This window comes from Silene latifolia, chromosome 10 (genome assembly GCF_048544455.1).
Source record: "Silene latifolia isolate original U9 population chromosome 10, ASM4854445v1, whole genome shotgun sequence".
NCBI lineage: Eukaryota > Viridiplantae > Streptophyta > Magnoliopsida > Caryophyllales > Caryophyllaceae > Silene > Silene latifolia.
In genome coordinates, this window is record NC_133535.1 from 79,606,334 (window position 1) to 79,621,089 (window position 14,756).

Here is a 14,756-nt window from a genome sequence, read left to right on the forward strand (position 1 = left end):
GGTTGCCTTTATATAATATTACATTACCCATAAAGCAATTGCATGTGTTTTTTGAGAAGACAAAAATTGCTCTAGTAAGAGCATTTTGGCCAGAATCAAGAAGAGAGAGAGAGAACACTTTAGTTGTTCTAATTTTTCCTCACTTATTCTCTCTAAAAGATGCTCACATCTTCAACACATGCAAAACCTCAAATTACCACTCAAATACTACTATTTGTGACATATTACTAGAGTAGTAGTATTGGTAATATTAGTAATAATTAAGGGTACATTACTACAAAATATCTAGTTAATATTAGTAGTAATTTTTGGGTTAAATCTTGGGTGCAATCAAAAGGAGGGCTCCTAATATAGATTCTTGGAGGATCATCCTAATACTTATAATAACTCAAAAACAAGTGAAGGTAGGAGACCTTACTTGTGCCCATTTCGTTCTATACAACAATGTAAGAATCGTTGTTTTCTCATTTTATTCCTTATTTAGTTATGCATGCACTAGATCTAAAAAACTAATGATTAAAATGTTAATTAAATCACTATTAGAGATGTCTAATAATAGGTATATGAACCTAACACATGGTTCGTCCGGAGTTGATGGAGAAGGGGACTTCTCCTGCCACTATCGGCCCTGGATTTTTGTTGGAGGTATGATCCTTTCTCGCAACTATGAAAGATCATTTTGTCATTATTCTTCTATCTTTTTGAAAGTATGAAGGATCATTTTGGTAGAAAATGAGCTGTAATCACTGTCATTTATCTGTAGGCATGGGTGTACTCCTACTTTCCTAGTTTTGCGCCCAAGAGGGCGGTGGACGTATCGAGGGAGTACCCCGTCGTTAGGGACTGGATCGTGTGCCGTCGGAAGACTCAACGGTCTTCTTACGCCATTTGCCGGAGGGGCGTGAATGCCCTGAGCTTAGACAGCTTAAGTATCTGGGTTTATTACATATCTTTTTCTTTGCTTAGAGATGATCATAGGAATTACCCCATTTTCTTGCTTTAGTGGGTGCCCCGGCCCTGGGAGGGGTACACTGGAGCACCAGCTTTCGTGGCTGAGGTTCTCCGTCCTCGAAGTTCGAGTTGATTGCTGTTGACGACGCCCATGAGGCCTGTGTGGTACTCGGGCGAGGGTTTGGCTCGACAGAGCTCCCGCTACGCTTTCACGGTTCCCATCGATCCTCCACGGACGATGTTTGAGGGAGCCTTCAGAGGTTGAGAGGGCGACTGACCTGGACGGTGTGAGTGGTGACACTCTCCTTCTTCCTGGCGCGGAGTACGCGGAGTTTGTTCGCCAGAGGTTGGCGTACTGGCCGATCGTGGTAAGCAAATTTACTTTTTATTTGACTTTGATAAAACTGATAAATGATGAATGATCATCAAAATAACGAATCATTTGAGCCTTGCAGGAGATCGAGGTGGCGGGCGTCGAGCCCCCAGCTTTACCAGAGACAGTGGAGTATACTGGCTCGGCGGGCATGACGACGATGTCGGAGATCCGGGACTTCAGTTAGGCGGTGACCGACGCTGGCTTGGATGAGTGGCAGCATATCGTGAGGAGGGTAAGCCCCCAGCTTTGGCTGTCTTTTGTACTTTTATGCTTTATTACATATGAATGCATTTGCTTGAACCTTCTCTGTATTTAGGTGGTGTCGTCCAGACACGTGGAGCTGTGGAGGATGGCCAACTGGCTGTGAGCTACGGCCATTAAGGCCCTTGTTGGTTGCTCCGAGAGGCAGGTATGAACCTTTCGTACCCGTTTACTATTTCTTATCTTTGCCACTTCCAACCTTGTGAAGGAAAGTGAAGTAAAATGTTGCTCCATTTCTTCTGTGTAGAGGGAGCGTGGCTTGGAGTGTGATGAGCTAGCGCAGTTCCAGGAGGAGACGGCCCGCTTGTTAAGGGAGCTCGAGACCAGAGACGCTGAGATCGCCACCCTTAAGGCAATAGTGGCTGAGCTGAGGGCTCACCCGGACTAGTTAGCTTACTGCTTGTTGTACATTTTCTATTTTTTTGTCACTTTAGCTTGGGCAGGAGCCCGTATTTTGATGCACATTTAGTCTTTTTGGTTGTATATATGATTGCCTGTCTGCCTTTGCTGCTGGGTGTTTGCTGTATCTGCAGGTTAGCTTAAAAACAGGTTTGGCATGTGACGGTTTACGCCGTCATGCTGCCGAAATTCACGTAGAAAAATGTAACACCCCGTATTTTATTAAGTTGGATAAAATTCTTTTAATTGCTATTTTGAATTTAATTACATCATTTAACGATTTATATATATATATGCTTAGCTAATTAATTAATTTCATCATAATTCGATACGTTAATTTTAATAATCATTAATAAGTTTATTGAAGTTAGTTCGAGTTTATTTATTTAATAATTTCCGTTTCTTTACGAGTCCTTATGGAAGTTGTTTTAAGTGAACCCGAGATGGATTTTGGGAACAAAACCGTCCAATTAGCTATTTTGAGCTTATTTCACTAAATTAGCAATTTTTATTAATATCCGTTAGTTTCGTAAAAATCGCTAATAATTCCGATTCAAGCTGATATTGTATTATTTACGTTAACTAGCTGAGTTTATTTTATTTTCACTCATTAAATTTATTTATTATTGATTCCGTTTTATTACTGAAACTTTTACTAAAACCGATTTTATTAACTCGAGACGATTTTAAAAACGAGTGAAATTACTTAACGATGAAGAAACGTACGTATAATATATAGCAGGCAAGCAAGCTCGTCACTCATTCTTTTATTATTATTATCTACCTAACGTGTCCCACACCCCCCTTCATTTCCTTTCTTCCTTTCGAAAGGACGGACAACAAACCAAAAACAACAACAGCAGCTAACCTTCAACCGTCCACCATTTTTACAGACCTTAAAACCTCAGATCCCGCCTCCATTCTCAACCAAATTTGATAATTTTTGTACCATTCTCTTCCCCTTTCCTTCCTCCTCCTTTTAAGGTAAGAAAGTCTCCTTTTTGTAGTGGTTTCGTCTTTCGCCGTCTTATAAAAGTGTCGTCTTTTAGCTTCTTTATTCCGTTTTCTTGCCCTTTTATGAAGGATTCGAAGACCCGGGGTGAGGCTCGTGCCTTGTGGACCATTTATTCGAAGAATAAGGAGCGTTAAAGGTAACGGTGATAGGTTACTCGAATTATTTATAATACTAGCTATTATATTTCCTATTGTTAAATTAATTAGTTGTGAGACGGGTTAAATTATGAAGTTTGCAAACTATGTAGTTGAAAGGTACGAGATAGTGGTGCTAAATCTTGGATAATGTTGGAATAGTGCTGTGAACATACGGACTGTGAGGCGGAGCATTCATAATTGCTCAATTGATAATAGCCAGTGAGAAATAGATCCTATATGTTAAAGTTAGCTTAAGATTTAGAAGATGGTCTACTACTATGTTTATGCGCACATTGTTCTTTGGATTTTGAGATTGTGAATTGATCAGTTGAGATTGGTTTTATTTGGATTGTATTGTGTTCGAATTGTCGTATCTTTTGATCAGGTCTAGCGGGTGAGTAGCTTAGAGTTATACTCTAAATGTTGAGCAGTTCCTTTAATGGAATATTTGACAATATCGATATTGAATTTGAGATGGAAATCTGGTTACTATGGAGTATTATATTATGAGACGGAGTAATGAGTAGGACGGAGTAATGAGAGAGATGGGGTAGAGAGTTGAGATTGAATTAATTATTGGGACGAGAGTGACTATTATAAGGTTGGCCTAGCAGCGGCCTTTGGCCGTGGCCTAACTCTTTAACTTTGGCCGTGGCCTTATTGTAGCCTAGCGAGCGGTGCAGCAAGGCCCGGTGGCTTTGGCCGTGGCCTAAGCGATGGCTTTAGCTAAGTCGCGAGTTTGGGCCGTATCTATAAATTGTTTTGACGCTAGTTTGGTTTATTTAAAATATAATTAAATTAATTTCCGTCTCATATTTTATATAACGATAATTCGTTAATATCGTCCTTTCACATAATTATTTTAGGTGACTCATATGTGGTTGAAGATGAAGAGTAATTTTGGGTTTTAGAAGCTTTCTCAAGTTATTACTTGTCTCTTTGCTAGCGTAAGGTAACATATTTCGAGTTACTCGACGAATTAATGTCACAATCTTGTTTTCTTGTATGATTTTGTGATTTTTATTTAAGTAGTTTATTTCACATGAAAATATGTGTTAAATTCATGTCTTTTGTATGTTTAAGTTCACATATTAGTATTTTTTACAAAATGGGAGTGATTAATTGATGATTCGAGACGATGTTAAACCAAACAAAAATGGAGAAATGGAGGGTTGGGGATGGCGGCCAGCAGGCCCACCAGGCCCACCAGGCCCGGCAGGCCCAGGCAGGCCCACGGCTGCCTTGGGGTTGGCCCGGGTCACTTTTGCTTGTTTCGCGGTTTTTCATGCATTATTTGTCATTTCGGGTTCATTAATGTTATAGTTAGTATAGGTTACATATGGGTACACTTTTGAAATGAATCATATTAGTAGTAAAAATTATGTTGATGGTAAAAATTATGTTTATATTGGTAGTTGCACATGTTAGGATAGATTATAATATGAAATTGTAATGAATAGGCTTAAAATGAATTTTATAGCGATAATTGCATTGTTTTGGTGAATATGCCGAAAACTGAGCCTTGGTCCCTTTGACTGAATCGATGTCAGTCAATTGTGTGATTGGTCGACCGCAATTTAACCCGTGCACTGTCGCAGATCGGGGTTGCGGGTAAAAATTCGGTTGGATGAAATTTTGTATGAATTGGATAATCGGCCTTTTTCTTGTTTTAGGCCATTTATTATGTTTTTATTTCACATATGTTGTTGGTTGATTTGAGTAGTTTCTTATATTGTAGAAACGGCCCTAGATTCCCGAAACCTTTAATATTGTTAATATTCTTTGGAAATGGAATTGGTATTGAATACTTCTTGCAGGTTGTTGTGTTTGTCATAGATAGGCCTTTATAGTCTTTGACGAGTATATGTTCACTGCTTAATAGCCTTTGTGTTCCTGACTTGGTGGGTTTATATCCAAGTTGGGGCATGACCTCGTTACTTATTTTGAGGGTAAGTGGTCAGCTTAAGTACTAGCCAACCCTTTGGTGGACTCCTTAGGGTACTCACTTTGTTTTAAAAAAATTGTGGGTCTTGGGTGCGGTGGTGTGTATCCGCATGTCTAGGTCTCAAGCAGATTTTAGGCTAGGGTTGTGTTGTGTCTTGGCCATGTTTTGATAGAACCTCTGAGCCAAGATACCGGTTCGATTACCTTCCCTACCTCGTGGTATAGACTCGAGTTACAGAGTGACTTTTGACCGTACTAAGAACTTATGCCTGTCTTTGATATATTGCCCTTTCTTGTATGGTGATTTTATGAATTGTAATAGGTGAGATGCAAGCCGGTTACAATTGATAAAGTTTGGATTACTGCTTGTTATATGTTTCACATGATAGTTTAATTTGGTCAGTTTAGAGTTCACTTGTTAGAATATTTGATATCTAGATTATTTGTGATGTGGTTTACGTGTTACGTTACATGTTACATTAAATATGACATTTCGTGGCTGGGAGGACTCGAAGTTACTCCCCACTGAATTGTGGCTTTCGTGTTTGTATAAAATGCGATCGACAGGTTGATGATGATTAGATGGGGTCACAGACGAGCTAGTGAGCAAAAGAACCTTGGACTTAGTTTGGCTATTTTTGTAGTAAACCTTTAAACTTTTAGTTGTGTTTATATTTTGAAGGGACATATGTCTCCCTCTTTTTCTTTGGTATGTATCACTTTATACTCGCAGCTTTATCATAGTTATGTAAATTAGTTTGATAGTATTTGCAGGTTTTGGCACTCTTCATTTGGAAATGTTTGTGAATGGTTTAGAAAAGTTTTAAAAATTACAGGTTTTATCTAGTTGAACCAATTACAAACATATCCTGTCAGTTTTTCTGTAGAATTTTCGTGTTTATTTAACGCTAAATAGGAGGGTGTCACAGTTGGTATCAGAGCATATTTGCTCCCGACCCACGTTTGTGCACCCCAATATAAATAACTTGACCTTAAAATAACAAACTTGAGAGATGGGTAGGATGGGTAGACTTAGGACTTTATGTTGTAGTCTCTTTGTGTTTGCTCTTTGTTAGGTACTAACCTGTTTGTTGATTGTCATTTAATAATTGTTGCGTTCTTGGATCAATGACCGTGAGCTTATCTATAGCTAATGGAGTTATTACCCTTATTTAAAAAAAAAAAAAAAAAAAAAATTTTTTTTTGAACTAAAGGTTTTGAAAATATTTTAATGTTTTTCACTGGTTTTAACGTCAATTAGTGTTAAAGCTTGTTATTGGAGACGTCTGATAATTAGTTTTATCATTTGTTGGTGTAAAAATGTATTTTTATGTCTTTGAATTGGAATATTGATGTTCTTGAGTGATCGCCAAGAGTATCTCCGTTCCATTGAAAGGACACTTATATTTTAAGAAGATCAAGATTTAGTGCCTATTCTTTGATTGAAGATTTGTTCAACCTTTGAAGAATGCTTCTACTTCCTTGAAGATGTTTCTCGTTCTTTTTGTATCTCGCCTTATTCTTAATCTCTTGGTGCTTATCCTCCTTCTAAACTCCCTTCTGTTTTACTTTAAAAGCTACGCTTATACTCCTAACTTGTCCTTTGTTCCTTGCTTATCCTCCCTTAACGCCATTAGATAGTACTCTTTCTTTTGAGGAATGTTGACCTTGGTTGGAAAACTTGACTCTTGAGGAAATTGTTTGTGTTTGACCCTTTCCTGGTTTTGAGAGGATGTGATGTTAGAAAGACTTAGGTAATGTGATGAGACATACTTAGTGATTTTTATACCCGGTTCCTTGACAAAGTAAGTATAATTGATTGGTGGATTCTTTGTGTTAGGAATGAGTTGCCTATGTGATTAAAGTTATAGAACTTGGCTTTGTTGGTTATGTTTGGGATTTGAAAGCTTAGTAGGTTGAGCGTCGTCACCTTAGGAGTAAACATGAGATAAGTTTAGAATATGAATTTGGAAGAAAACCCATTTCTAGATGTTAACAATCCCGTATAGATTGGGAATGTGATTTGGTCGTTTTGTCATGAAGGTACAATATCCTAATAGGTGTGACCTTGTTAGAGAGAACCTTAAGTTTTAGGAAGCGTATGGATTAAGCCTTAAAATCCTCTTTCATACCATTAATCGTTTTCCTCCCTTTCGTTCATACCTTGGTTGGATTTGATTCTTAAGTATAAAAGTTTACTCGTTATTTCCTTGTCTTGAATACCTCCCTAATTCTAATACCTATTACTGGTTGTTAACTAGTTATCTTTATGATTCGACTCTTTTAGTCTCACACCCTGACATGTTGCTTAAGTTTCCTTGTTGTCTAAATTCCCTTTCTCTTCGATCATAAGCGTTACCGTTCATACCTCCTTTCCTCGCTTCATCTTGCTCCTCCTTTAAGTTTGACACTCGTATCTTGTGAAACTCTATCTTTGACATCCTTGTAATTTTGACTTCAATTTTTACCCTATGAAAGTCATTATAGCTCTCTTGTTGGTTAAGTTTGAGCTCTCTTAACATACTTTGTTTTTATGCTATCTAAGTTACTTTCCTTTTTGGTACAATTTATAAACTTTTAAGCTACTAGTTTCGATTCATTCTTAAAAGTTTATGTCACTTCTGCAAACCTAACCTATTTTTGAAGACTTGAAAATGAAAATTTGATTTAGTTCCCTATTCCTTCCTTGAATATAAACTCATTTATCGCAATTTTAATCGCTAAACCCGAGATTTGTTTAAATTTTATCCAATTTCTGTTAACTTTGATCTATTTATGACTTCTTTGTCAAAGTTTAATGTTACATTTTCAGGGATTTGACCCCCATTTGGGTTTAAAAGTGAAACCTTTATTTCTATTTTGGCTTTTTGCAAAAGAAAATTTGAGTGGATTGCCTTTTTCTTTGATTTTGACGTTGATCGGATGATAGAACTAGTTATTGGAAACGTTTGATAACTTGTTCTACGCTTGTCGGCGAATAGTTTTTGTTTTAAATTTGTCTCTGATTTGGAAAGTTAGCGTTCTTGTGTGCACGACAAGAGCATTTCCGTTCCATGAATGAGACTTATATTTTTGAAAACTCTTCATTAATGTTTTTGAAGGAATTTTGATTTTTGATTTATACAAATGATTTGCCTTTTGACCTTATCTTTGATTTGGAATGTGATGTTCTTGAATACGTAACGAGAACACTTTCGTTCCCTTGATGAGAATCGTTACTGTTTTAAAATTTTATTTGAAACTTTTGAAAGAATTTTGATTCTTACGATAAATAACCTTTAAAATGTTTTGGTTACCGATTCCAATTCCAATTTTATTTTTATAACCTTTCATTTATACTTTCAAGTTTCGAGGACGAAACTTTTTAAAAGATGGGGTGATTGTAACACCCCGTATTTTATTAAGTTGGATAAAATTCTTTTAATTGCTATTTTGAATTTACTTACATCATTTAACGATTTATATATATATATATGCTTAGCTAATTAATTAATTTCATCATAATTCGATACGTTAATTTTAATAATCATTAATAAGTTTATTGAAGTTAGTTCGAGTTTATTTATTTAATAATTTCCGTTTCTTTACGAGTCCTTATGGAAGTTGTTTTAAGTGAACCCGAGATGGATTTTGGGAACAAAACCGTCCAATTAGCTATTTTGAGCTTATTTCACTAAATTAGCAATTTTTATTAATATCCGTTAGTTTCGTAAAAATCGCTAATAATTCCGATTCAAGCTGATATTGTATTATTTACGTTAACTAGCTGAGTTTATTTTATTTTCACTCATTAAATTTATTTATTATTGATTCCGTTTTATTACTGAAACTTTTACTAAAACCGATTTTATTAACTCGAGACGGTTTTAAAAACGAGTGAAATTACTTAACGATGAAGAAACGTACGTATAATATATAGCAGGCAAGCAAGCTTGTCACTCATTCTTTTATTATTATTATTATTATCTACCTAACGTGTCCCACACCCCCCTTCATTTCCTTTCTTCCTTTCGAAAGGACGGACAACAAACCAAAAACAACAACAGCAGCTAACCTTCAACCGTCCACCATTTTTACAGACCTTAAAACCTCAGATCCCGCCTCCATTCTCAACCAAATTCGATAATTTTTGTACCATTCTCTTCCCCTTTCCCTCCTCCTCCTTTTAAGGTAAGAAAGTCTCCTTTTTGTAGTTGTTTCGTCTTTCGCCGTCTTATAAAAGTGTCGTCTTTTAGCTTCTTTATTCCGTTTTCTTGCCCTTTTATGAAGGATTCGAAGACACGGGGTGAGGCTCGTGCCTTGTGGACCATTTATTCGAAGAATAAGGAGCGTTAAAGGTAACGGTGATAGGTTACTCGAATTATTTATGATACTAGCTATTATATTTCCTATTGTTAAGTTAATTAGTTGTGAGACGGGTTAAATTATGAAGTTTGCAAACTATGTAGTTGAAAGGTACGAGATAGTGGTGCTAAATCTTGGATAATGTTGGAATAGTGCTGTGAACATACGGACTGTGAGGCGGAGCATTCATAATTGCTCAATTGATAATAGCCAGTGAGAAATAGATCCTATATGTTAAAGTTAGCTTAAGATTTAGAAGATGCTCTACTACTATGTTTATGCGCACATTGTTCTTTGGATTTTGAGATTGAGAATTGATCAGTTGAGATTGGTTTTATTTGGATTGTATTGTGTTCGAATTGTCGTATCCTTTGATCAGGTCTAGCGGGTGATTAGCTTAGAGTTATACTCTAAATGTTGAGCAGTTCCTTTAATGGAATATTTGACAATATCGATATTGAATTTGAGATGGAAATCTGGTTACTATGGAGTATTATATTATGAGACGGAGTAATGAGTAGGACGGAGTAATGAGAGAGATGGGGTAGAGAGTTGAGATTAAATTAATTATTGGGACGAGAGTGACTATTATAAGGTTGGCCTAGCAGCGGCCTGGTCGTGGCCTGCTGTAGCCTGGCCGTGGCCTGTTGTAGCCTAGCAGCAGCTGGCAGTGGCCTAGCTCTGGCCTGGCTGTGGCCTGGCTGTGGCCTGGCCGTGGCCTAGGCAGTGGCCTGGCCGTGGCCTGGCTAAATCGCGAGTTTGGGCCGTATCTATAAATTGTTTTGACGCTAGTTTGGTTTATTTAAAATACAATTAAATTAATTTCCGTCTCATATTTTATATAACGATAATTCGTTAATATCGTCCTTTCACATAATTATTTTAGGTGACTCATATGTGGTTGAAGATGAAGAGTAATTTTGGGTTTTAGAAGCTTTCTCAAGTTATTACTTGTCTCTTTGCTAGCGTAAGGTAACATATTTCGAGTTACTCGACGAATTAATGTCACAATCTTGTTTTCTTGTATGATTTTGTGATTTTTATTTAAGTAGTTTATTTCACATGAAAATATGTGTTAAATTCATGTCTTTTGTATGTTTAAGTTCACATATTAGTATTTTTTACAAAATGGGAGTGATTAATTGATGATTCAGACGATGTTAAACTGAACAAAAATGGAGAAATGGAGGGTTGGGGATGGCGGCCAGCAGGCCCACCAGGCCCACCAGGCCCGGCAGGCCCAGGCAGGCCCACGGCTGCCTTGGGGTTGGCCCGGGTCAGCCCGTTGCTTGTTTCGCGGTTTTTCATGCATTATTTGTCATTTCGGGTTCATTAATGTTATAGTTAGTATAGGTCACATATGGGTACACTTTTGAAATGAATCATATTAGTAGTAAAAATTATGTTGATGGTAAAAATTATGTTTATATTGGTAGTTGCACATGTTAGGATAGATTATAATATGAAATTGTAATGAATAGGCTTAAAATGAATTTTATAGCGATAATTGCATTGTTTTGGTGAATATGCCGAAAACTGAGCCTTGGTCCCTTTGACTGAATCGATGTCAGTCAATTGTGTGATTGGTCAGCCGCAATTTAACCCGTACACTGTCGCAGATCGGGGTTGCGGGTAAAAATTCGGTTGGATGAAATTTTGTATGAATTGGATAATCGGCCTTTTTCTTGTTTTAGGCCATTTATTATGTTTTTATTTCACATATGTTGTTGGTTGATTTGAGTAGTTTCTTATATTGTAGAAACGGCCCTAGATTCCCTGAAACCTTTAATATTGTTAATATTGCTGGAAATGGAATTGGTATTGAATACTTCTTGCAGGTTGTTGTGTTTGTCATAGATAGGCCTTTATAGTCTTTGACGAGTATATGTTCACTGCTTAATAGCCTTTGTGTTCCTGACTTGGTGGGTTTATATCCAAGTTGGGGCATGACCTCGTTACTTATTTTGAGGGTAAGTGGTCAGCTTAAGTACTAGCCAACCCTTTGGTGGACTCCTTAGGGTACTCACTTTGTTTTAAAAAAATTGTGGGTCTTGGGTGCGGTGGTGTGTATCCGCATGTCTAGGTCTGCGCAGATTTTAGGCTAGGGTTGTGTTGTGTCTTGGCCATGTTTTGATAGAACCTCTGAGCCAAGATACCGGTTCGATTACCTTCCCTACCTCGTGGTATAGACTCGAGTTCTGAGTGACTATTGACCGTACTAAGAACTTATGCCTGTCTTTGATATATTGCCCTTTCTTGTATGGTGATTTTATGAATTGTAATAGGTGAGATGCAAGCCGGTTACAATTGATAAAGTTTGGATTACTGCTTGTTATATGTTTCACATGATAGTTTAATTTGGTCAGTTTAGAGTTCACTTGTTAGAATATTTGATATCTAGATTATTTGTGATGTGGTTTACGTGTTACGTTACATGTTACATTAAATATGACATTTCGTGGCTGGGAGGACTCGAAGTTACTCCCCACTGAATTGTGGCTTTCGTGTTTGTATAAAATGCGATCGACAGGTTGATGATGATTAGATGGGGTCACAGACGAGCTAGTGAGCAAAAGAACCTTGGACTTAGTTTGGCTATTTTTGTAGTAAACCTTTAAACTTTTAGTTGTGTTTATATTTTGAAGGGACATATGTCTCCCTCTTTTTCTTTGGTATGTATCACTTTATACTCGCAGCTTTAGCATAGTTATGTAAATTAGTTTGATAGTATTTGCAGGTTTTGGCACTCTTCATTTGGAAATGTTTGTGAATGGTTTAGAAAAGTTTTAAAAATTATAGGTTTTATCTAGTTGAACCAATTACAAACATATCCTGTCAGTTTTTCTGTAGAATTTTCTTGTTTATTTAACGCTAAATAGCAAAGCTTATAATAAAAATAAGCTTATAATAAAAATAATTATCTTAAATAAATGGCCAAAACAAGCGCGAAAATGAAAAAAAAGTGTCTGAAAATGGACAAGAATGAAAAAAAGTGACGCGACGCGATCGGACGGTAGGGCGGGCTACCCCCTAAAAAAAGAAATTAAAAGAGATGTCTAAGTGTATTAGAAATATTTTGAAAAGAGGGAGTGAAATGATTCCCCGAAAAGAAAAAGAAAATAAAATTTGCCTCGAAAAGCGAACCCGTAGCGATTAGGAAACACAAATTTGGCAATTACACGGAATTACCAAATTAAATCCTTAAAGGAATAGGAAATTTTAACTAAAACGGAATTAGGAAAGATCCACGGCCGTCAAAACGAGGAAAAGGATCTGGGGATGAGGCGCAGCAGGAGCTGCGATCCTTCGAAGAGGCGCAGCAACTGCTGCGTCATTTCCCCAGCTGGTCTGTCTTCTGCTAAAATTAGGAAACACTGAATAGTATAAATAGAAACCTCGGTTGAGCTTCTATTCTCACAATTCTTTCTTTCCCGTCTCGTCAATTACATAAAATCTCTTATAAACTTCTCCAAATTTTCTAACAAGACATGAATGCTTTTGAAAATCGCATTAAGGAGTGGACGAATGAATTCACAAATGTGGAGAAACACGACATGGGTGCTTTTAATTTGGGATCAATCATAAGTTTGAAACTAGTGAAGGCCGTGAGGCTCTTTTTGGATGCATGTCTTGAATATTGGGACCCAAATTTCCATGTATTTGCCTTTCCGGGAGGCGACATTTGTCCTTTTCCTGAAGAAATTGCTGCGGTTGAAGGATGGGATGCAGAAGGTGTTCCGGTTATACCTCCTAGCTCTCAAGGATATAAAAACAAATTTAGGGACTTGCTTGGGTTGACCAAAGCTGAGGTAGACCGTCTCGTGACCTCAAAAGGAGTCCGCATGTTTGACTTTGTTGATCGATTTATAAATAAGGAGGACCCTACTATCTCCTATGTGGAGAGGCGCCGAGCTTATGGATTCTGCCTTCTTCATTGCTATATTCTTCGAGGGTATGTGGACCAAGAGATGAGGGGTGACCCTCGATTTCTAGGCATAGTGGAGCAAATGAAACTGCGCAGGAGCCCAGCATGCTTGACTCTAGGGGAGACCATCCTAGGATTGCACAACAGGAAGGCGAATCGCGAGCTTCCCTATCTTGGGAGTTCTATCATTTTACAGGTAAGAACCCCTTTCTTGTCCTATTTGACCGTTTTAATTATTTCGGTTTTGTTTTTTTGGCCGAATATAGGACTGACTCCCATCTCCTATTCTTTGCATATTTGGCTGATGGAGAGACTGCGGTTGATCGAGCCCCTAGTTGATGTGGTAGGATACCTCTCCCGATCGATTGCAATGAGGACGAGGCTCTACATGGTGGACTTCACTCGAATATGCGATTACTGGGAAAAGAAACTGAAGAGTGAAGGTGGGCCCCTGATCAGGTGGATAGTGCCATGGTGGCATCTCAGGTCAGTGACTGGAGTATCATCCTTGGATCTGACGCGGTCCATTCGCGTTACCGGCTTGGAATTCATGGTTCATACCTTTCCGGATAAATTGATGAGGCAAGTGGGCTTAAGACAGAAAATCCCAAAGCTAGACACTGTCCCTCAAACTGCCTTGGCACATACTGCAGAGTCTTGTCGGGAGTGGGCAATTCGTTGGGCCCAAAGGAATATGTGGTTCGTACCCGTACCGATTGGTTCATTATGGGTATCTGACTCATATTTGCAATGGAGGAAAGCTAGCACCCACGAGGAGCTTGAGAAGCTAAACTAGCACGAGCATGTAGACTGCAAAATCCGTGAAGTGGCGAAGGAGAACCAAAGGTACTTGACTGAGGAAGAAGAAGAAGCCGGATATCGGGTTGTTCGTCCGTCGAAGAAACCAAAGAATGCTCCTACTGAGAAGATGGTAGTGGACCGAAATGGAAATGCTAGACCGCGAGAACGACCATTGGTGATCCTGTCGGAGATAACGCAAGAGCATCCCGCTCGTGGTCGAGACAAGAAATATGACAAGGGTGACAAAGGCAAGGGGAAAATGGAAGAATAGCCTTAGTCATTTTATAATATTATTTATTATTATTTGAGTTGTAATAAATGGTGGGGTTTTTAGAATTCTAGACTAGCATTTTAATTTCATCACTTAAATTTATATGTATTTGGCGTATTATTATTATTTATGGAACAATGAATAAAAAAATTTATTAGTTACGAAACTTTCCTAAATTTTCTTTATTTATTCTTGTCGAATTTCAAATGCAACATGCAAATGTCCTTCTATTTACATCTTAAAATGACGGGTTGTATCCTGTGAAGGATTGCCTATGTATTCATTAGAAAAAATGAAATCAAACCCTGTGCGTAGTTCGGGAAAATGTAAAA

At 37.7% G+C, this 14,756-nt stretch overlaps 1 long non-coding RNA gene across 1 annotated transcript; it reads left to right on the forward strand.

Annotated features, from left to right (window-relative positions):
• The first annotated feature begins 2,803 nt into the window (after positions 1-2,803).
• LOC141609046 (uncharacterized) lies at positions 2,804-4,083 on the forward strand. Its single transcript, XR_012527162.1, has 3 exons — positions 2,804-2,971; positions 3,071-3,138; positions 4,006-4,083. It is a non-coding gene; the product is annotated as an uncharacterized LOC141609046 (long non-coding RNA).
• Positions 4,084-14,756: the final 10,673 nt, after the last annotated feature.